Consider the following 22,094-nt stretch of genomic DNA (forward strand, 5'->3'; position numbering starts at 1 on the left):
TAAAAAGTTTTTCATTCAATTTTCACATGTTGAAATTTTTGTCAATGTTGAACTCATATCTCGGTAGAACCTCATATCATATGGCTGCAGTTCAATAAAAATTCACCAAGTCCAAAAAAATTTTTCTCAAGTTAAATTCAAAATCTTATCTCATTATATTAATAAACTGTATAAAATGCTATTTAAAAGTTTTTATTCTATTTTGACATGTTGAAATTTTTGTCAATGTTGAACTCATATCTCGGTAGAACCTCATATCATTTGGCTGCAGTTCAATAAAAATTCACCAAGTCCAAAAAAATTTTTCTCAAGTTAAATTCAAAATCTTATCTCATTATATTAATAAACTGTATAAAATGCTATTTGAAAAGTTTTTCTTCAATTTTCATATGTTGAAATTTTTGTCATATTTCGCTAGAACCTCATATCATATGGCTGCAGTTCAATAAAAATTCACCAAGTCCAAAAAATTTTTTCTCAAGTTAAATTCAAAATCTTATCTCATTATATTAATAAACTGTATAAAATGCTATTTAAAAAGTTTTTCATTCAATTTTCACATGTTGAAATTTTTGTCAATGTTGAACTCATATCTCGGTAGAACCTCATATCATATGGCTGCAGTTCAATAAAAATTCACCAAGTCCAAAAAAATTTTTCTCAAGTTAAATTCAAAATCTTATCTCATTATATTAATAAACTGTATAACATGCTATTTAAAAGTTTTTCATTCTATTTTGACATGTTGAAATTTTTTGTCAATGTTGAACTCATATCTCGGTAGAACCTCATATCATTTGGCTGCAGTTCAATAAAAAATTCACCAAGTCCAAAAAAATTTTTCTCAAGTTAAATTCAAAATCATATCTCATTATATTAATAAACAGTATAAAATGCTATTTAAAAAGTTTTTCATTCAATTTTCATATGTTGAAATTTTTGTCAAAATTGAACTTATAAGTTTTTCATGTCTTAAGTTGCGCCACCAATATGATGGCGTTCTTTTGCTACCAAACATATTAAATGCATACTTAAAATACGCATATTTAAGTATTCTGTATATATATACATATGCATATTCTTAATTTTCGCCACTAATATGATGGCGTCCTTTTGCTACCAAATAAATATATATTACCAACGCATAATAAATAAATGCATATTTAAAATACGCAAGTATTTTGTAAACAAATTTTCGCCACTAATATGATGGCGTCCTTTTGCTACCAAATAAATATATATTACCAACGCATAATAAATAAATGCATATTTAAAATACGCAAGTATTTTGTAAACAAATTTTCGCCACTAATATGATGGCGTCCTTTTGGCTACCAAATAAATATATATTACCAACGCATAATAAATAAATGCATATTTAAAATATGCAAGTATTTTGTACACATAGATATACTATGCATATTCTTAATTTTCGCCACTAATATGATGGCGTCCTTTTGGCTACCAAATAAATATATATTACCAACGCATAATAAATAAATGCATATTTAAAATATGCAAGTATTTTTACACATAGATATACTATGCATATTCTTCATTTTCGCCACTAATATGATGGCGTCCTTTTGGCTACCAAATAAATATATATTACCAACGCATAATAAATAAATGCATATTTAAAATATGCAAGTATTTTGTAAACAAATTTTCGCCACTAATATGATGGCGTCCTTTTGGCTACCAAATAAATATATATTACCAACGCATAATAAATAAATGCATATTTAAAATATGCAAGTATTTTGTACACATAGATATACTATGCATATTTTTAATCTTCGCCACTAATATGATGGCGTCCTTTTGGCTACCAAATAAATATATATAATTAACGCATACTAAATAAATGCATATTTAAAATATACAAGTATATTTTGTACACATTGATATATTATTTATTTATATATATAATATATTCATATATTATATAAATATTCTTCTTATATGCGTAATTGTATAACATAATTATGCATACAATTTTGCATATTTATATATATAAACATATATACGTTTCCATATATACATCATACATATAATATTTTTTATATATGCCTTAAACATATATATTTTATCGAATCGTCAAGCAAAGGATAAGCTTCAGTGGATCGCAGTATGGCAGCTGCTCAACCACTTACAACACCTTGCCTGTTATAAAAGTCGTTTACAATTGATTCAAGGCTTTGTCATTGTATTAAATAATGTTTTAATATATAACTAGCGCGGCACCAGGTGATCGAAGATCCTCCCAATTTACTATGTTATATGTAACATTGGCATCACATCCATCGTCGTCTATTAAATGAATAATAAACTTTTAATGGTTTAGAAGCCATACAATGCAAATTGCCCCTTATTTATCATTGCAGTCCAGCACGGATACGACCTTAGAGGCGTTCAGGCATAATCCAACGGACGTAGCGTCATACCACTGTTCGCTCGAACAAGTATTGTGCCATTGGTCCGTACCTGCGGTTCCTCTCGTACTACGCAGGAATGCTGTCGCAACAACGTTTTGTCATTAGTAGGGTAAAACTAACCTGTCTCACGACGGTCTAAACCCAGCTCACGTTCCCTTGCATGGGTGAACAATCCAACGCTTGGTGAATTTTGCTTCACAATGATAGGAAGAGCCGACATCGAAGGATCAAAAGCGACGTCGCTATGAACGCTTGGCCGCCACAAGCCAGTTATCCCTATGGTAACTTTTCTGACACCTCTTGTTAAAAACTCTTTAAACCAAAAGGATCGATAGGCCGAGCTTTTGCTGTCCCTGTGTGTACTGAACACCGAGATCAAGTCAGCATTTGCCCTTTTGCTCTATGTGTGGTTTCTGTCCGCACTGAGCTGGCCTTGGGACACCTCCGTTATTATTTGAGAGATGTACCGCCCCAGTCAAACTCCCTACCTGGCAATGTCCTTGAATTGGATCATACCTGAGTAATTGGAGTTATACCAAATTTTTAATTTGAGAATACATAAATGCACTCTCTCATTAATGAATTTGTTTGCGATTATATAACAAACTCGTGATACTTTGATCAAGAAGCTTGCATCAAAACCCAATACCATAAGATATAATAAATATATCCGTATAATGGCTAGGAAATGATACACGTTCCATTTAATCAAGTAAGTAAGGAAACAATAAGAGTAGTGGTATTTCATTGTCGATACTAAACCGAAATTTAATATCTCCCACTTATTCTACACCTCTTATGTCTCCTTACACTGCCAGATTAGAGTCAAGCTCAAAAGGGTCTTCTTTCCCCGCTAATTATTCCAAGCCCGTTCCCTTGGCTGTGGTTTCGCTAGATAGTAGATAGGGACATATGAATACCAGAGTTTTACGTGTGCACCTGTCACAAGTGACTTATCACACGGTGCCCGAGCACAGGGATACAATTTAAGCGTTGAACAGCGCCCCCTTGCATGCATCCGCATTTGGATGTAAACCACAGCCACCACGATGCTCCCGAAGGGCCACAACACGTGCCAGGACGGACAAAAGTCCGCGGGCACCTGGCTCCCGTGGTACCAGAAGACCTCCGGTCAGGTTTCGTACCACAAGGGTACTACCAATTTAACTCCAAACAGTTAGCGTTGGTGACGCACCTCAAGAATCGCTTCGTACGATAAGTGGAGGTCCACTGTGGTGAAATTCTAAGACCCGTCATCCACACGGGTGAGTAGATAGGGACAGTAGGAATCTCGTTAATCCATTCATGCACGTCACTAATTAGATGACGAGGCATTTGGCTAAAAAAAAAAAAAAGTAGGAAATGAATTTGCCCACACAACAATGCCATATATGGATGGCACGTCATATGACTGTTTTCCCTTTACTTTGTACACAATAGATGTTGGCCAGTGTAGTTGACTTTCAATGAGGAAAGTAAACCTCGGTGCTAACCCACTCCTTGGCGATATCCAGTATGGAACATGAACGTCTTAAAGCCGCAGACTCCGCCATCTACCACCCTGGTACTGATAATATTGCTATCACCAGCGTTAAGGACTCCCAGTGCTCTCAGTCGTTTTACCGACCGATAGCTCCAGATGCCCCTCCATTTTAGCGTAGCAGAAACGATTTTGATGTCCTCATGTGCCTGATAATCCCGAACCAGAGCCGTTCGTACGTCCTGTCTGTCGTAGATCTCAACCTTACTCTGATGAGCTTGGTCAAGATCAAGTCCGTCAGTCACTACCTGAGCGTCGATCACTATCGTGTGATCTGGTCGGAAACCCACCAGGTCCGGCTTATATATCCTGTTCTCTCCCTGCAGACTTGGTTCAGCAATGACAGAGTAGCCTCTCGTCTCAAGTCCCCGCTTGAGATAATTAGCTACACTGTTGTGTCTAGCCACCCGCCTCCCATGCGTACGATGACACTTCTGCAGAATGTGGTTTAGTGATTCGGGAGCATCACATCCTGCACGACACTGCCTCTCCAATTCGTGCCTTCCCCTCGTGGTACGAGACCGCGTGGGTAGGGCATTTATCCGCAGTTAAATCCCATTCAAATAAGCTTTTCCAGTTAACAAACGCGTGGGTGCGACAACCCACCCGTGTTGCGGAGCATAACGCCCTGCTTCACGGAGACCGCTACCATCAACAGAGGAGTGCAACCTATCCGCCCAGTACGAGTCGATCAAAAGGCGTGTATCCAGAGCCGCGTCTCCCGATGCCTTGCACCTATCTCGGGCCCTCCGAATTTCCGCACTAAGGAACGAACTGGCTGTCTCGGATTGCTCGAGGTGGGGCCATTTTATGTTCGTTAACCTCTGTATGCGCAGCATTGGAGCTGTCCTTCCAACTGAGTGAACACCGAGACCCCCACTTGTGTGGAGGGCATGGAAGAATGCTACTGACACATCCATAGGAAGATCTAACCATTTCCTTACGACCGACCGTACCAGTCTGTCACACTTTCTCAAAACGCCTATTGCCACACTACCAAGGGTTAGCTTGTGATATAGCTGTGGAATGAGGACAGTTCTGAGGGCGAATAACTTCTGCTGTGGCTTCAGGGGGGACCGCGATATGATATCCAATCTGGGACCAATGTCCTCAGTCGGATTGTAAGTGGCCCTCCCGTCCGCAGCGAACTGGATGCCAAGATACTTCCATTCCTCAGAACGCTTCAAGCTTGGACACTTGCGCGAACCTACACAAAAGCTCCGTGATTCGATCACAGTACACTTCTGCTTCGGTTGCCCCTTGACACTAACAGTAAAACACTTATTAGCGTTTAGGGTCAGCCCAACGGACGCCAAAAAGGAGACCGTGGTATCCAATAATGCCTGAAGGCCCTTCGGTGTTGAAGCAAACAACACCAGATCGTCTGCGAACGCTGCAGCGTTTGTTTTGGCATTTCCGACACTGACACCAATCTCGTCCGGTAGAGACCTGAGCAACCGGTCGATGACCAAGTTGAACATATGCGGAGACAAAGGGTCACCCTGCTTCACACCTCTAGCAGGGACGAATTCCTCTCATCTCCAGCCTTTACCATTGAGACTAGTGCCACCTCCCAAGTACAAGCTACGTACGTAGTCAACAAAACCCGTTGGTGCACCATACGCGGATAGGGTGTCAATTACCGCTGCGTGAGACACAGAGTCAAACGCTTTGCTGACATCAAGTGTCGCGATATAACACGACGCATGACGTCTATGGTGGTCCCTCAGGATTAAGTCAACTATTGTCGCGTTATCGGCGCAACCGTCAGTAGGAAGAAACCCCCGCTGACGCGGATCCCAATCGACTGATGAGGCCAATCGAGATGCCAAGATGGCATTGAGTTGTCTAACTATGACAGAAGGCACCGATATCGGACGGAAGTCTTCTGGTCGGGATGCTCTTACCGTCTTCGGGATGAAAACGGTTTGAGCCATTCGGAAGAGTGTGGGTAGTTTGCCGCACCAGAGAATAAGGTTCATTATGCGAAGCATAACACCACTGGGAATACTCCTGGCAGTTCTTGGAGATATTCCGTCCGGTCCGGGAGAAGAATTCAATGGCACTTGATGCAATTGCAGGTCCCTAGACGTAATAGGTGACCATACCCCCTCAAGCAAGTGTCCCATATGGGGCACGGTGCTATTGCAAGAGGAAAGGCTCTGCTGCGTCATGACTTCTCTCCAGTATGGTCCCATAATCTCTCTCTCTCCCTTAAGAGAGTCATAGTTACTCCCGCCGTTGACCCGCGCTTACTTGAATTTCTTCACTTTGACATTCAGAGCACTGGGCAGAAATCACATTGTGTCAACACCCGCTAGGGCCATCACAATGCTTTGTTTTAATTAGACAGTCGGATTCCCCAAGTCCGTGCCAGTTTTGAATTGATTGTTAATTGATAATCGTTATAATTTAAAAGAACTAACTGGTTGCCCAACTAGTATTCTTAAAAATTTTAGCAAGAAAGTTCCACAATTGGCTACGTAACTAAACTATCCGGGGAACAAGAAACTACCATAAATGAAAGAAACTCTATTTACCCAGAACGAGCACATAAACCATGTTATTGTTTCCCAATCAAGCCCGACTATCTCAATCTTCAGAGCCAATCCTTTTCCCGAAGTTATGGATCTAATTTGCCGACTTCCCTTACCTACATTATTCTATCGACTAGAGACTCTTCACCTTGGAGACCAGCTGCGGATATTGGTACGGCCTGTTGAGAAGTTTGCGTGTCTTCACCAAAAATTTTCAAGTTCCGAGGAGAAAATATCGACACAACAGTATATGTCATGCTCTTCTAGCCCATCTACCATATCTCTGCGAAAGACTTCCATGGTAGTACGGCTATAAAACAGAAAAGAAAACTCTTCCGATATCTCTCGACGGCTTCTTTATGGTCGTTCCTGTTGCCAGGATGAGCACGAGGCCCATATTTAATAACAAACGGATACTCAACAGGTTACGGAATTGGAACCGTATTCCCTTTTGTTCAAAATTATTCAAGTTTTTTAATTATGACAAAATTTAAATTTTAGTTACTTTTTTTTACTTGAAAATTTTCGGCTTTCGCCTTGAACTTAGGACCGACTAACTCGTGATCAACCACTGTTCGCACGAAACCCTTCTCCACTTCAGTCCTCCAAGGTCTCATTCGATTATTTGCTACTACCACCAAGATCTGTACCAATGACGGCTCCATGCAGGCTTACGCCAAACACTTCTAAGCACACCATTGTACCTTCCTACTCACTAAAGTTTCAGTTTTGTTTGTTAATTTGGGCACCGTAACATTACGTTTGGTTCATCCCACAGCGCCAGTTCTGCTTACCAAAAGTGGCCCACTGGGCACATTATATCATAACCTTAAACTTCATATCAAGAAAGTTAAGGTTCTTACCCATTTAAAGTTTGAGAATAGGTTAAGATCGTTTCGACCCTAAGGCCTCTAATCATTCGCTTTACCAGATAAGATTATTTTATACAACAGTTAAATGCACCAGCTATCCTGAGGGAAACTTCGGAAGGAACCAGCTACTAGATGGTTCGATTGGTCTTTCGCCCCTATACTCAATTCTGACAATCGATTTGCACGTCAGAACTGTTTCGGTCTTCCATCAGGGTTCCCCTGACTTCAACCTGATCAAGTATAGTTCACCATCTTTCGGGTCACAGCATATATGCTCAAGGTACGTTCCAGTTAGAGGCATAAATAATATAAATATTATTATACATAACTATAAAGAACGCCCCGGGATTGCGTTAATTAACTATAAATAGTTAAAAAACTAATCCCAATAATAGTCAAGTTAATTACGCTATTAGGTTTATATCCCAATAACTTGCACATATGTTAGACTCCTTGGTCCGTGTTTCAAGACGGGTCCCGAAGGTATCCTGAATCTTTCGCATTGTTAATCATACAAGTGCTTATAATAAACATAAAAATCAATGATAATCATGCCATTATATAATTCCGAAAAATTAACGCACTGTACTCATATAATCTATCAGCACTTTATCAAATTTTTGAAATTTATTTTATGTTAAAATGCAAGCACTCTAATTTAAATAAACTCTTATCAAAATTGTTTGATAAATTCCATACATGCTAATAGATTATAATGTCCTTATATGGAAAAATGCACACTATCGTTATAATATTGATTAAATATTACAATTCTAATGATGAATTTTCCATAACGGATATTCAGGTTCATCGGGCTTAACCTCTAAGCAGTTTCACGTACTATTTAACTCTCTATTCAGAGTTCTTTTCAACTTTCCCTCACGGTACTTGTTTACTATCGGTCTCATGGTTATATTTAGTTTTAGATGGAGTTTACCACCCACTTAGTGCCGCACTATCAAGCAACACGACTCTTTGGAAACATCATCTAATAATCATTAACGTTATACGGGCCTGGCACCCTCTATGGGTAAATGGCCTCATTTAAGAAGGACTTAAATCGTTAATTTCTCATACTAGAATATTGACGTTCCATACACTGCATCTCACATTTGCCATATAGACAAAGTGACTTAGTGCTGAACTGATTTCTTTTCGCTCGCCGCTACTAAGAAAATCCTTGTTAGTTTCTTTTCCTCCCCTAATTAATATGCTTAAATTCAGGGGGTAGTCCCATATGAGTTGAGGTTGTTTAATTACACTTATAGACAATTCTCTGCCTATTTTGAAATATACTATCTTTTTTGAAGGTCCATAATATTCACAAAATTATTCTTTATATCATATTCGTTAATAAGAGGCAATTCTAGTTTATAAAATAATATATTTTATGCTAGACATTCCTCAGTATTATTTGAAATGAATAAAGAACATATAATTCTTCAAATTTCTCATGCAACAGAGTTTTAGTACTTTCATTTATTAATTCATATTATGAATATCTTAAGCGAGAACTTTTTAGATTCACACTTATATTATCCAATAATATACAATGTGCTTAAAATTCCGAAAAATTTTAAACAACTTATTTAGCATAGTCTTACAACCCTCAACCATATGTAGTCCAAGCAGCACTAAAAAATTAATTAAAGTACATAACAGCATGAACTGCGATATGCGTTCAAAATGTCGATGTTCATGTGTCCTGCAGTTCACACGATGACGCACAGTTTGCTGCGTTCTTCATCGACCCATGAGCCGAGTGATCCACCGCTTAGAGTGATACAATTTTTTTTTTATTTCATTACTTCAACAATATTTTTATTGAAAGAAATTAAAAATACACCATTTTACTGGCATATATCAATTCCTTCAATAAAATTGTTTTTATACCTAAATAAATGTTGCGAAATGTCTTAGTTTTACATAATCGATAATAATAAGATATATGACAAGTATATTTTAGCTAAATTTATTTATTATGATCAACATATGTAAAGCGTTAACCTGCAAACAGGTACAACATTGTTTTTCTTTAGGTGTTGCGAACCAATGTATGCGCACTGGAATATGCACAATACATTTTGCAACGCATGTATATTATGGTACATATACACGCAGTTTTTATTTTATCCAAAACACATAAAACACTCTTAATACAGTATATAATAATAATAATACATAACAAACGGTTTTTAGCTAATTTAAATTATTATATGTTGCATAATTGTATCTCATATGATTGAATAAAATATTTATATTTATTAGTTACTTAATTTATTAAATATTGCAATTCCCTAAAAGAGAAAAACAAATTTAATTTATTAACGGTTAGATGCATTCAAACAATAATGATCCTTCCGCAGGTTCACCTACGGAAACCTTGTTACGACTTTTACTTCCTCTAAATAATCAAGTTCGGTCAACTTTTGCGAAACAACCGCAACACACAAGGCGTCACAGTGATCACGTCCGGAGACCTCACTAAATAATTCAATCGGTAGTAGCGACGGGCGGTGTGCACAAAGGGCAGGGACGTAATCAATGCGAGTTAATGACTCACACTTACTGGGAATTCCAAGTTCATGTGAACAGTTTCAGTTCACAATCCCAAGCATGAAAGTGGTTCAGCGGTTTACCCGGACCTCTCGGTCTAGGAAATACACGTTGATACTTTCATTGTAGCGCGCGTGCAGCCCAGGACATCTAAGGGCATCACAAACCTATTATTGCTCAATCTCATTATTGCTAGACGCAATTTGTCCATTTAAGAAGCTAGTGTCCTTATAATGGGACAAACCAACAGGTACGGCTCCACTTATATAAACACATTCAAACACAATAAACATTTTACTGCCACCATAAATTTACAACACCATAATCCTGAAGATATCTATTTAATATATTTGAGTCTCGTTCGTTATCGGAATTAACCAGCCAAATCACTCCACGAACTAAGAACGGCCATGCACCACCACCCATAGATTCGAGAAAGAGCTATCAATCTGTCTTACACACTTATGTTCGGACCTGGTAAATTTTCCCGTGTTGAGTCAAATTAAGCCGCAGGCTCCACTCCTGGTGGTGCCCTTCCGTCAATTCCTTTAAGTTTCAACTTTGCAACCATACTTCCCCCGGAGCCCAAAAGCTTTGGTTTCCCGGGAAGCGACTGAGAGAGCCATAAAAGTAGCTATACCCAATTGCTAGCTGGCATCGTTTATGGTTAGAACTAGGGCGGTATCTGACCGCCTTCGAACCTCTAACTTTCGTTCTTGATTAATGAAAACATCTTTGGCAAATGCTTTCGCTTAAGTTACTCTTACGACGGTCCAAGAATTTCACCTCTCGCGTCGTAATACTAATGCCCCCAAACTGCTTCTATTAATCATTACCTCTTGATCTGAAAACCAATGAAAGCAGAACAGAGGTCTTATTTCATTATCCCATGCACAGAATATTCAGGCATTTGAAGCCTGCTTTAAGCACTCTAATTTGTTCAAAGTAATTGTACCGGCCCACAATAACAGTCGATGGAGAGCAGTCGATGAAGAGCACTAATGCAGGTTTTTAAATAGGAGGAACATATAAAAAAGTACAAGTACCTAATTATATATAAGAACTCCACCGGTAATACGCTTACATACATAAAGGTATAGTACTAACTACAATTGTAAGTTGCACTACCCGTATGAAGCACAAGTTCAACTACTACCTCCCCGAGCTGGGAGTGGGTAATTTACGCGCCTGCTGCCTTCCTTAGATGTGGTAGCCGTTTCTCAGGCTCCCTCTCCGGAATCGAACCCTGATTCCCCGTTACCCGTTGCAACCATGGTAGTCCTAGATACTACCATCAAAAGTTGATAGGGCAGACATTTGAAAGATCTGTCGTCGGAACGAGACCGTACGATCTGCATGTTATCTAGAGTTCAACCAGTGTAACGATCTTGCGATCGCTTGGTTTTAGCCTAATAAAAGCACACGTTCCAGAAGATCCGTGTTTTAATTGCATGTATTAGCTCTAGAATTACCACAGTTATCCAAGTAACTGTTAACGATCTAAGGAACCATAACTGATATAATGAGCCTTTTTGCGGTTTCACTATTAATTCGTGTGTACTTAGACATGCATGGCTTAAACTTTGAGACAAGCATATAACTACTGGCAGGATCAACCAGAATAATGTTCATTTCATTATGTAAATAATATTTAAAATATAATTACATAAATCTTCAAATATGTAAAATACATGACAACTCACAAATATTTTGGTATAACAAACGATAATATTCAATAATTGTATATATACATATGTTATACTTGACATGTACTATACGAATGTGGCCACAATTAGATAGCATTCACGTTCGCTAGTTATAATTCACAATTGTTTATATGTTTGGACGTTGACGTACTAACGGCAGTACCATCAACTGGCCCAGCGATACCAAGCACGGGCTTGTTGACGCGCGGACAAAACAAAATAAATTTGTAAACAGCATGCATTAAACGAAAACCGCGAATAAATATTAAAAGACGCTGGACAGCTAATTAAATTAGATTAAAAATATGTTAGAATAAATGTATAATAAAATAAATAACAATTAAATACTCGATAAATAAGCTAATAATAAGGTTTTAAGCAAAGGAATAGATTTACTAGAGCAAACTACGTTATTGAGATTATTATAGTTCACACACAGAATACGGAAGGGATTATGGCAAGCAAAGTTAGTAGATCTACGTGAAATGAGAAGAGGAAGAAAATTCCTAGTGATCCTGAAAGGAACTGCAAAACTAATTTGACTTAACAGCTCCAAAGAGTCTATTTCACCATTAATTAGTCTCTGTATAAAAACAGCACCTTGCATAGTTCTACGGTCAGAAAGAGAAGGAAGGTTTAGTAATAAAAGTCTACTTCGATACGGTGGTAATCTAATATTAGGATTCCAATTTAAACTACGAAGAGCAAATAATAAGAATTGTTTCTGCACCGATTCAATCCTATCTTGATAAACCCTATACTGGGGATTCCAGACAAGAGATCCGTACTCAAGGATAGGACGAACCAGTGAGACGTACAAAGTCTTAGTGATGTAGGGATCATTGAACTCTTTCGACCAGCGTTTTATAAATCCCAGAACACCCATGGCCCTATTTACAGCAGACAGAATATGTTTATCGAATTTTAGTTTTGCATTAAGCAAAACCCCTAAGTCATTCACACCTTCAATTCGCTCAAGAGGAGTATCATATAACATATAGTTATTTAACTGGGAAGAACCCCTACAAAAGGTCATAAACTCACACTTATTGCAGTTCAGATGTAACATATTTACTCTGCACCAAGATTCTAGACGATTAAGGTCATATTGTAACAGTGAGCTCGCAAGACTATCATTAAATGTCAGGCAAAGCTTAACGTCATCGGCGTACATAAGTACACGGGAATGCTCAATAACAGAAGGAAGATCATTTATGAACAAAGTGAACAATAGAGGACCCAAATGACTGCCCTGGGGCACACCAGAAGTGACTTGAACACATTTAGATACAAAACCATTATAAAAAACATTCTGAATTCTGTTGGAAAGGTATGAGGATATCCACTCAATTAGGCTATGAGGAAACCCTAAACATTAAGCTTATACAGTAAAAGGTGATGATCAACAGAGTCAAAAGCCTTACTAAAATCGGTGTAAATGACATCCGTTTGCATTTTATTCTCGAATCCTTTAATTACAATAGAAGAGAACTTCAATAAGTTAGTAGAAGTGGATCTAGACTTCACAAACCCTTGTTGGTAAGGTGAAATTATAGATTTACACAGATGTTGCAGTTGAGAAGTTATAATTTTTTCAAATGCTTTCGGAATCGCAGACAATTTAGATATACCGCGATAATTTTTAACTTTAGATTTTCTCCCTTTTTTTAGGATAGGTATAATGTATGATTTTTTCCAGATTTTAGGAAAAGAACATGAGTCAACGGATAATTCAAACAATTTAAAAAGCGGTTTACAGATACTACCAGCACAATACCTTAGCACACAACTAGGTACTCCATCCGGACCAGCCGAAAAAACAGGTTTTATAGCCAATAGTTCCGTTAAAATAGAGCTTTCAGTAATTAAAGGACTAAAAATACAATTAGATGAATTTAACTGATAAGGATAAGAAAAGGAATTTTGAGAACTTGGGACAGAATATGTCTATAGAAATCTGTTAATTTATTGTCCCCACAAGCAACCAGATAAATAAGAACACTTTGATTTTATGTTTTATGAACCGCACAAACTCGCTGTCAAAACTGAAGTGACGCTAATTAGACGCGTGCACAAAAGTGAAGGAATGTGTGAGAGGGACGACCAGAAGGCTCCGTTGCCGTTGCCTCTTGAGATCCCTTTCCACCAATACATACACAATATATGTAATGCGCGAATATCAATATGACTCTTGCACTTGTATGTATTTACATACGTATTTTTCAACACGCCACCTCAAGAGTTACATTGATATATAAAGAATAGTTGACAGACGAGTATTGTGCTTATTTATTTTTAATTAGTTTGTTCATATAGTTTCTTTTTTTTTTCTTCTTCTGGGGATTACAATTAGATCCAGCATTTGCTGCAAAGAGTTGGGGAAACCCAGTAAAACCCAACCAGATCTATACAAATAAAAAATAACCAAAAATTAAGTTTACATAGTGAGAAAAAAAAACAAAATATACAAATATTCAAGATTATTGGATTAAGGAACTTCAGTTGCTTAAAGCTATTCGTAGTTATTCAATATTAAAGTAAGTGGACCCTTTTTTTAAATTAATATTTAGTCCATGACAACAGTTTCGGTTAGGTTTGCTGTTATTCAAAAGTCCCATCTGGGCTCTCAAAATACTGAATCTGGCGGATGGTAACGGCTTCGTCAAGATGTCAGCGAGTTGGAGATCTGTGGAAATATACTTTACAGAAATAAGTTTCTTTTCAATTTGTTCCCTAGTAAAATGATATTTAATGTCTATATGCTTCGTTCTTTTGTGGCAGGTAGGATTGTTGGCAATACTAATACAGCCTTGGTTATCTTCAAAAATAACTATTGGACCATTTAATTCTAGATTAATTTCTTTTATTAAAGACTTAAGCCATAGGGCTTCTCTAACACCTTCAAATAAGGCCATGTATTCTGCCTCAGTAGATGATGCAGCAACAGATTTTTGCTTCATGGTGCTCCATGAAATCAAACAGCTCTCAAACATCTTAAATAGGTATCCAGTAGTACTTCTTCTGTCCGTTTCATTCCCGGCCCAGTCAGAGTCTACATATCCTATCAGAATATTTTTAAAATCAACATTTTTCTTGAATGTGAGCTTCAAATCAACCGAGCCCTTTAGATATCTAAGAACTCTTTTCAGGCATTGCCATAGTTCCTTATTGTTGTTGTTTGTATACCTACTCAGAATACTTATTGAAGTGCTTAAATCTGGTCGTGTACATAACATAATGTACATCAAACAGCCAATCAAATTTCTACTTGGTGCATCATATGATTCCTCTGATTGAAGAGCCTCATAGTCTAATTTGCTTTGAAGTGGGGTGCTAACTGCATTACAATCCTCCATATTATATTTTCTCAAAACATTTATGATGTATGCTGACTGGCTAAGACATATCTGACTGTTTGTTCTATCAATTTTTATACCAATAAAATGACGAATTTCTCGTAAATCAGTCATCTTAAATTTATCTTGAAGGTACGATTTAAAATTAGACATAGTTTCAGATTCTTTTGTAGCAATTACCACATCGTCAACATATAACAAAATATATATATTCCTTGAAATATCTCCTTCTTTAAAATGTAAATACAACGGTCAACTGCTAGATTTTCAAATCCAACATTTTTCAATACATTTTCAAATACTTCAAACCAGCATCTAGCGGCTTGCTTAAGACCATATATAGCTTTATTTAGTTTACAAACTTGATTCTCAGAAAATTGGTTTAAGCCTTTTGGAATATTCATGTAGATTTCATCCTTTAGAGTTCCATTTAGAAATGCAGTTTTAACGTCCATATGATGGACAAGTAAATCATATTGATTTGAAAGAGCTAACAGAAATCTGAAACTTGAGATTCGTGCAACTGGTGCAAATGTCTCATCATAGTCAGTCATATACTCTTGAGTAAAACCCCGCGCTACAAGCCTTGCTTTGTATTTTACTAAGTTTCCGAACTCATCTTGTTTTATACTAAATACCCACTTACAATCAACTATGTTTTTATTGTTTGGCTTTTGCACTAAGGACCAAGTATTATTTTCAAAATGGGAGTTGAGTTCATCTTTTATGGCTTCTTCCCATAGAGATCTGTCATCACGAAACTTAATTTCGTCAAAATTAACTGGAATATCATTCAAGCATATTTGAGTATTCATAAGACATTTCTCTAAGGCTGATGTCAGAGTGCGAGCGAGAAGCGATGCGATAATATTGGGCGAGAACGAGCGATAAACCACTGCAACCCTTTTCATATGCAATCGCTCGAAAGATGTCAGAGTGAGAGCGAAGCGAGTTGCGAGTTCAAGCGAGAAAGCGAGAGCAAAGCGAGAGAGCAGTTTGCAACCTGCTTTATCGCTTCAACTCTCTCAGAGCGTACGATTGTTTTCTTGCATTCTGTGCTTTAATTACCGTTTATTTTCAAAGCACGCGTGTTTGAAAGCTGAGATGGTAAGTTTGTAACTCTATTTTTAGTTTTATGTACAGTTTACTCTAAAATCATGGGTTTTTTTTTTGCATTTAATGTCATTTGTGAGAGAACACCAGAACGAAATGGACATCGAAAATTTAATTAGTGAAGTATTTTTACGCCCAGTGCTATGGGACCAAAAAAACAAAAACTATCACAACAGAATTTTGGTGGAAAAAAATTGGACAGAAATTGAAAACATGTTAGAAACATCAAGTAAGTAAAGATTTATTAATAACTGCAAATTATTTGTATTTACATATTTTTATTCGGTGCATCTGTGTGTGCAAACAAAGTCGCGAAATGCGTTTCTAATTAGTTGGCCTGTTTTTAAATTTACATGATTTAAAGTTTCGGCGTTGTTATGATTTTCAAGGTCAATATGAAAATGTTGTGACTCTAAATTTATATCATAAGGCCCTTCAAGGTCAATGATTGTATTATGCAAAATGCATATACTCTTTACAATTATATCAACAAAATCTGGATTAGTCTCAATAGGCTTCCAGAGAAGACGCCATTTGGATGTCATGATACCAAAGGCACATTCAATGCATCTTCGAGCTCTGGAAAGTCTACTATTAAAGTATTCGTTATTGGTATTTATATCTCTTCGAGAATATGGCCTTAAAAGATTTTCTAGGAGTGGATATGCCTCATCACCCACAAAGACATATGGCATCTTAATGTTTGTTCCAGGCAAGCAAGAATCTGGCGGAAAAAATTGTCGAGCCCTTAGCTGCATATACAGTTGTGATGCATTAAATGTTCCACCATCACTTTGTTTTCCATAGCCTCCAACTTCTATGGCAATAAATTTGCAATTGGCATCTGCCACTCCTTGAAGTACTATGGAAAAGTACTTTTTATAATTATAAAACATAGACCCGGAATGAGGTGGACATCTAATGCGTATATGCTTTCCATCAATAGCCCCAGCACAATTTGGAAAGTTCCACAGCTTCCAAAAGTTGTCTGCCGTCTTGCTAATTATTTCCTTCGTGGGCTGAGGCATATGTATCGGTTGTAGCTCTTCCCAAAGAGCTATTACAGTCTCTTTCACTAAAACTGAAACAGAAGTCCTTCCAATTTTAAATGAGTATGCCAATGATGAGAAAGATGCTCCAGTAGCTAAAAATCTGTAATTACGGATAATTTTCGACGTTATTCTAATTAATTAATCAAATTTGTATTTTAGAAGACGGCTTAAAAAAAAAATGGAAGAACCTCCGGGACCAATTCCGCAACGAATGGAAAAAAATTCCTATTTCAAAATCTGGCGACTCTGGTGTTTCAGAGGAGGCTTACAGCAACTATACTTCTTGGCCTCATTTTAAAAGTCTACTCTTTTTAAAGGACCAAATAAAACCCCGTAAATCGGTTGGCAATTTTGAAGCATCACAATTAAGCTTTGAGCCATCTTGTTCAGGATTTGCTTCTGAATTGTCTCAAGATGAGATCATGTCTGAAGAGATTCACGAGCTATGTGAATATGAAACACCAAAAAAAGCAAAAAAAAATTAATGCGTCAGAGGAATTAGTAGCTATTGAGCAACAAAAACTAATGTTGCTTGAAAAGAAAATTAATAAAAACAAAGAGAAAGACGACGACGAGTCCTTTTTCGATAGTTTAATACCATATATGCGGAAAATGGATCCGATGAAAAAGTTACTATGCAGAATGGAAATACAAAAGACTATTTTTAATTTTTCTTTCGACAATAGTACTGATGATCTTACTAAATCGTAATATAATTTAATACTTTAAATACTATAATACACACATAATTAATATAATTGAAATATATTACAAACTTACCTCAATGTGATTATTAATTTTTGGCAAGGCAGTATGGGTTGTGTAACAAAATTTGGCCAACGCTTCTCCAGCCGACTACTAATTTTATGTAATATGTAGTCAAAAGTAGAAATAGACATCCTTGTATAGTTACAAAACTTTTCTGGGTGATTTCTCAAATCAATATATAAATTTTTTGAACTCTCCTTTTTTGTTTCTACTCCTGTTAAGCGGGTGGACGCCCCTTTTTTTTTTTAACACAAAGTTAAGTGTTGCAGTTGAAGCAAAAAAATCTTCATCCGAATCCATCACCATCATATTAATAACTGAACATATTAATAACTAGAACAATGTAGCTCGCTCTCGCAAAGCTCTCACTCTGACATCTTCTCTGTTGCATTCTTTGATTTAATTACCGTTTATTTTCAAACCTTACAAAATAACAATGTAACTCGCTTCTCGCAAAGCTCTCACTCTGACATCTTCTCGCTTTGCTCATCGCTTCTCGCATCACTTCGCTTCGCTTCTCGCGCGCACTCTGACATCAGCCTAAGAATCGATATGATAATTTTGGTTTACCTCTAAGTCTTTCACTGCGTCTGATTTCTTCATCATTTTCAATTTCTTTTAATTTATCACCAGTTACAACTGGATCGGCATTCTCAAGATTTGTGGAATTTTCATTGAGTTGTAAATTTAATCCAGAATCAACAGATTCAATCTCTTCTTCCAAAGGAAAATCCAACTCTTCACTTTCTCTATTTAAAGAGTCAATATTTGGTTCAACATTATTACTTTGAACCACAGATTCTTCTCCATGTAAAACTCTAGATTTTAACATGTTAATCTCATCTACCACAACATCTCTAGCTGTCATAAATTTCCTTGATTCCTCATTCCACAATTTATACCCATTTGGTTCATACCCGACAAGTATAGTTTTGATTGACTTTTCATCAAACTTTCGTTTTCTCACTTTATTTAGTGCATACACTGTCGAACCAAATATCTTGAGATACTTTAATACAGGCTTTTTATTATGCCACATTTCATACGGTGTTTTACTTATATTCTGCAACGCTCTGCTTGGGGATCTGTTAATTAAGTATGTTGCCGTTAAAACAGCCTCACCCCAAAAACATTTATCAAGTTTAGCACAAGAAATCATAGAGCGAGCCTTCTCGGTGATTGTCCGAATCATCCGTTCTGATACACCATTTAATTGTGGAGTATGAGGAACCGTCAAATGATAGCTGATGCCTTTTTCAACACAGAAATCACGCATTTCATTAGAAAGGTATTCCCTACCATTATCAATATACAAGTTGACAACTTTTAAGTTAAAATGAGCCTCACTTTTAGCCACAAAATCTTTGAAAAGAAAAAACGTCCGACTTATATGTTACCAAATACGTCACACAGTAATGTGTATACTGATCAATAAAAACTACATAATAGTTTTTATTATCTATAGTTTGTGGTGTAATTGGACCACAAACATCAGAGTGGATTACAAATAGTGGTCGTTGGATATTGTCTTTGTTCTTAAATTTTTCAAATTTTAATCTAGACTGCTTGCCACTTACACAAGCTTCACATAATTCATGATTTGACTCAACATTGTTTAAAAGATTATTATCTTCAAAGAGACCTTTTCGTTTTATTTCCAAAAATTTTCCTACACTTATATGGCCCAATCGTTCATGCCACAATCGATACTCAGCACTATTTGGGATTCTAGACGTAAATACCTTACTGTTCAATTTAAATTTTATTATTGGTACATTGTACTCACAGAATCCAGCAAAAACCAATACTCCGTTTTTCGAAACTCTTATGCCTTCAGGGTTGAACTCTATGGTCATCCCGGCATCCTGCATCTTTTTGACCGAGAGCAGATTGTGAGGAATGTCCTTACAATACAGTACGTTTTGTAGGGTGATTTTGTTTCCAGTGCTGGTGAGATTAAGCACTCCTTTGGCTGTAGCATGAATATATTCTCCGCGTTTGGCAATCTCTATAGCCACATTCGATTGCAAACGCTCATAGTCGGAGAATAAAGCTGCGTCATTTATGAGATGATCCGATGCTCCTGAGTCTAGGATAAACTCAACCTCATCCGTGCTCGGGCTTGATGTTGCATTTGTCATCATAAAAGCGAAACTACGCTCCGGCTGTGCCACCACTGCTGCCGCTGCTGTTGTTGCTGCTGTTGTTGTTGCTGCCATTTGAGCCTGCCTTTCCTTTCCACCACTTTCAATTGAATTGTGATTTCCCTGTCTTTTAAAAAAGAAGCAGTCCTTCTTGAAATGACCTGGTTTTCCGCAATAAAAGCATTTGGTTTTTGGCTTAACAAAGGGTTTGACTGGTTTCTTTCCAAATTTCGCACCTACTTTATTGTGAGACTTATCTTTAAACTCCTTTTTGCCTATTGCCTGCAGCACTTTGTGGCTAGTATCCTTGCTCAAATTCTGAAGCTTTATCTCCTGATCAAGAAGTCGTGTTTTTACATAAGCTAAGGTTAAGTTACTTTCAGGTAAAGTCTCAATCGCAGTTATAATTCCATCGTAACTGGGTGGAAGAGAGAAGAGTAGATGGGAAATTTTATCCATTTCGTCTAGCTTTGCTCCTGATGCGATGAGTTCTGTTATAAGGTCATCGAAGAAATAGAAGTGATTAAGGAGTGAAGCATCACCTTTTAACTTAAGCCCCAAAAGTTTCTTACGAAGTGATAGTTGCGATGCTAGGCTCTTTCTTTCGTAAATGGCATCTAAATTCGCAAAAATCTGCCTGGCTACATCGTCATTGCTAGCAAAAGCTAAAAACGAATCACTTAAATACTCAATGATCAAGTTTTTTGCAGCTCTTTCAGCCTTTTGTTTTCTTCGTTCACTTCGAAATTTATTTCATCAATTACTTTCAACAAATCATGCTCCTCCAAAAGAGCTCTAACTCTGAACTTCCAAATAGAGTACTTTTCACCATCAAATGGTTTTATGTTTCTTTTACCCTTATCCATCGTTTTCCAACACAGCAACGCTTCCTAGCAAACAACCTTTTAGCAACACAACACAGTCTAGCAACACAGTCCAGCAACACAGTTTAGCAACAAAGTCTAGCAGCACAGTTCAGCAACACGAAAACGGTAGCACAAAAGTGCAAGAAGAGAACTTATGGTGAAATTCAAATCACGTGTTTTTTTTTAATCTTTATGCGGCGATTCGTCTTGGCTTCTTCCTGGAAATATGTGAAAAAAAATTTTATGCGGCGAATTGGTCGCAGCGTCATACATATATTGTGAAATTAATAAGTTATATTGTGCAATTTCTATCACACAATAATCAAACACTTTCAGCAATTATATTTCGATGCTGACTGCAAACGTAGTACATATGCATGTGAATGCATACATATATACACACAAATATTCACATATGTATGTATATGCTTTCACTTTTTATTCACTTTTATTTTCTTTTTTATTTTAAACAATCAAAGCATTCCTATTATTAATCCGTTGCAATTGTGTCTGGGCCCATAACCTATATAAATCTGTTAATTTATTGTCCCCACAAGCAACCAGATAAATAAGAACACTTTGATTTTATGTTTTATGAACCGCACAAACTCGCTGTCAAAACTGAAGTGACGCTAATTAGACGCGTGCACAAAAGTGAAGGAATGTGTGAGAGGGACGACCAGAAGGCTCCGTTGCCGTTGCCTCTTGAGATCCCTTTCCACCAATACATACACAATATATGTAATGCGCGAATATCAATATGACTCTTGCACTTGTATGTATTTACATACGTATTTTTTCAACAATGTCGTTTGGAAAAAGTCCGCAAATAAATCGGCAACATCACGACCATTAGATACAGTCATATTCTCCAAAGACATATATGCTGGTGATGACGCGGATCTACGCTTCGAGTTAACGAAGTCGTAAAATCGCTTTGGATCACGCTGAAATCTTATTCTGCACCTACTCAAATAATTATTATAACACTCATTGTTATGAGTGCGAAAAGCAGCTTGAGCAACAGAATAGCGGAGAAAATCAAAAGAAGAGCCAGTTCCCTTGAATTTTTTGTAAAATCTCGACTTACGATTTTTTAAATTCGATAATTTCTTAGTAAACCATAAGGGTTTATCAGAGAAATGT

The 22,094-nt window shown here is 37.0% G+C and overlaps 1 long non-coding RNA gene, 1 other non-coding gene and 1 pseudogene across 2 annotated transcripts; 1 reads left to right on the forward strand and 2 right to left on the reverse strand.

Moving 5' to 3' along the window:
- Positions 1-2,092: 2,092 nt before the first annotated feature.
- LOC133849666 (large subunit ribosomal RNA) lies at positions 2,093-8,638 on the reverse strand (annotated as a pseudogene).
- A 352-nt stretch (positions 8,639-8,990) lies between these two features.
- LOC133849655 (5.8S ribosomal RNA) lies at positions 8,991-9,169 on the reverse strand. Its single transcript, XR_009895411.1, has one exon. It is a non-coding gene; the product is annotated as a 5.8S ribosomal RNA (ribosomal RNA).
- A 6,667-nt stretch (positions 9,170-15,836) lies between these two features.
- On the forward strand, positions 15,837-17,955 carry LOC133849651 (uncharacterized). The gene is made up of 2 exons (XR_009895407.1): positions 15,837-16,347; positions 17,330-17,955. It is a non-coding gene; the product is annotated as an uncharacterized LOC133849651 (long non-coding RNA).
- Positions 17,956-22,094: the final 4,139 nt, after the last annotated feature.

Source organism: Drosophila sulfurigaster, unplaced genomic scaffold (genome assembly GCF_023558435.1).
Source record: "Drosophila sulfurigaster albostrigata strain 15112-1811.04 unplaced genomic scaffold, ASM2355843v2 contig_104_pilon, whole genome shotgun sequence".
In the NCBI taxonomy this organism is placed as follows: Eukaryota; Metazoa; Arthropoda; class Insecta; order Diptera; family Drosophilidae; genus Drosophila; species Drosophila sulfurigaster.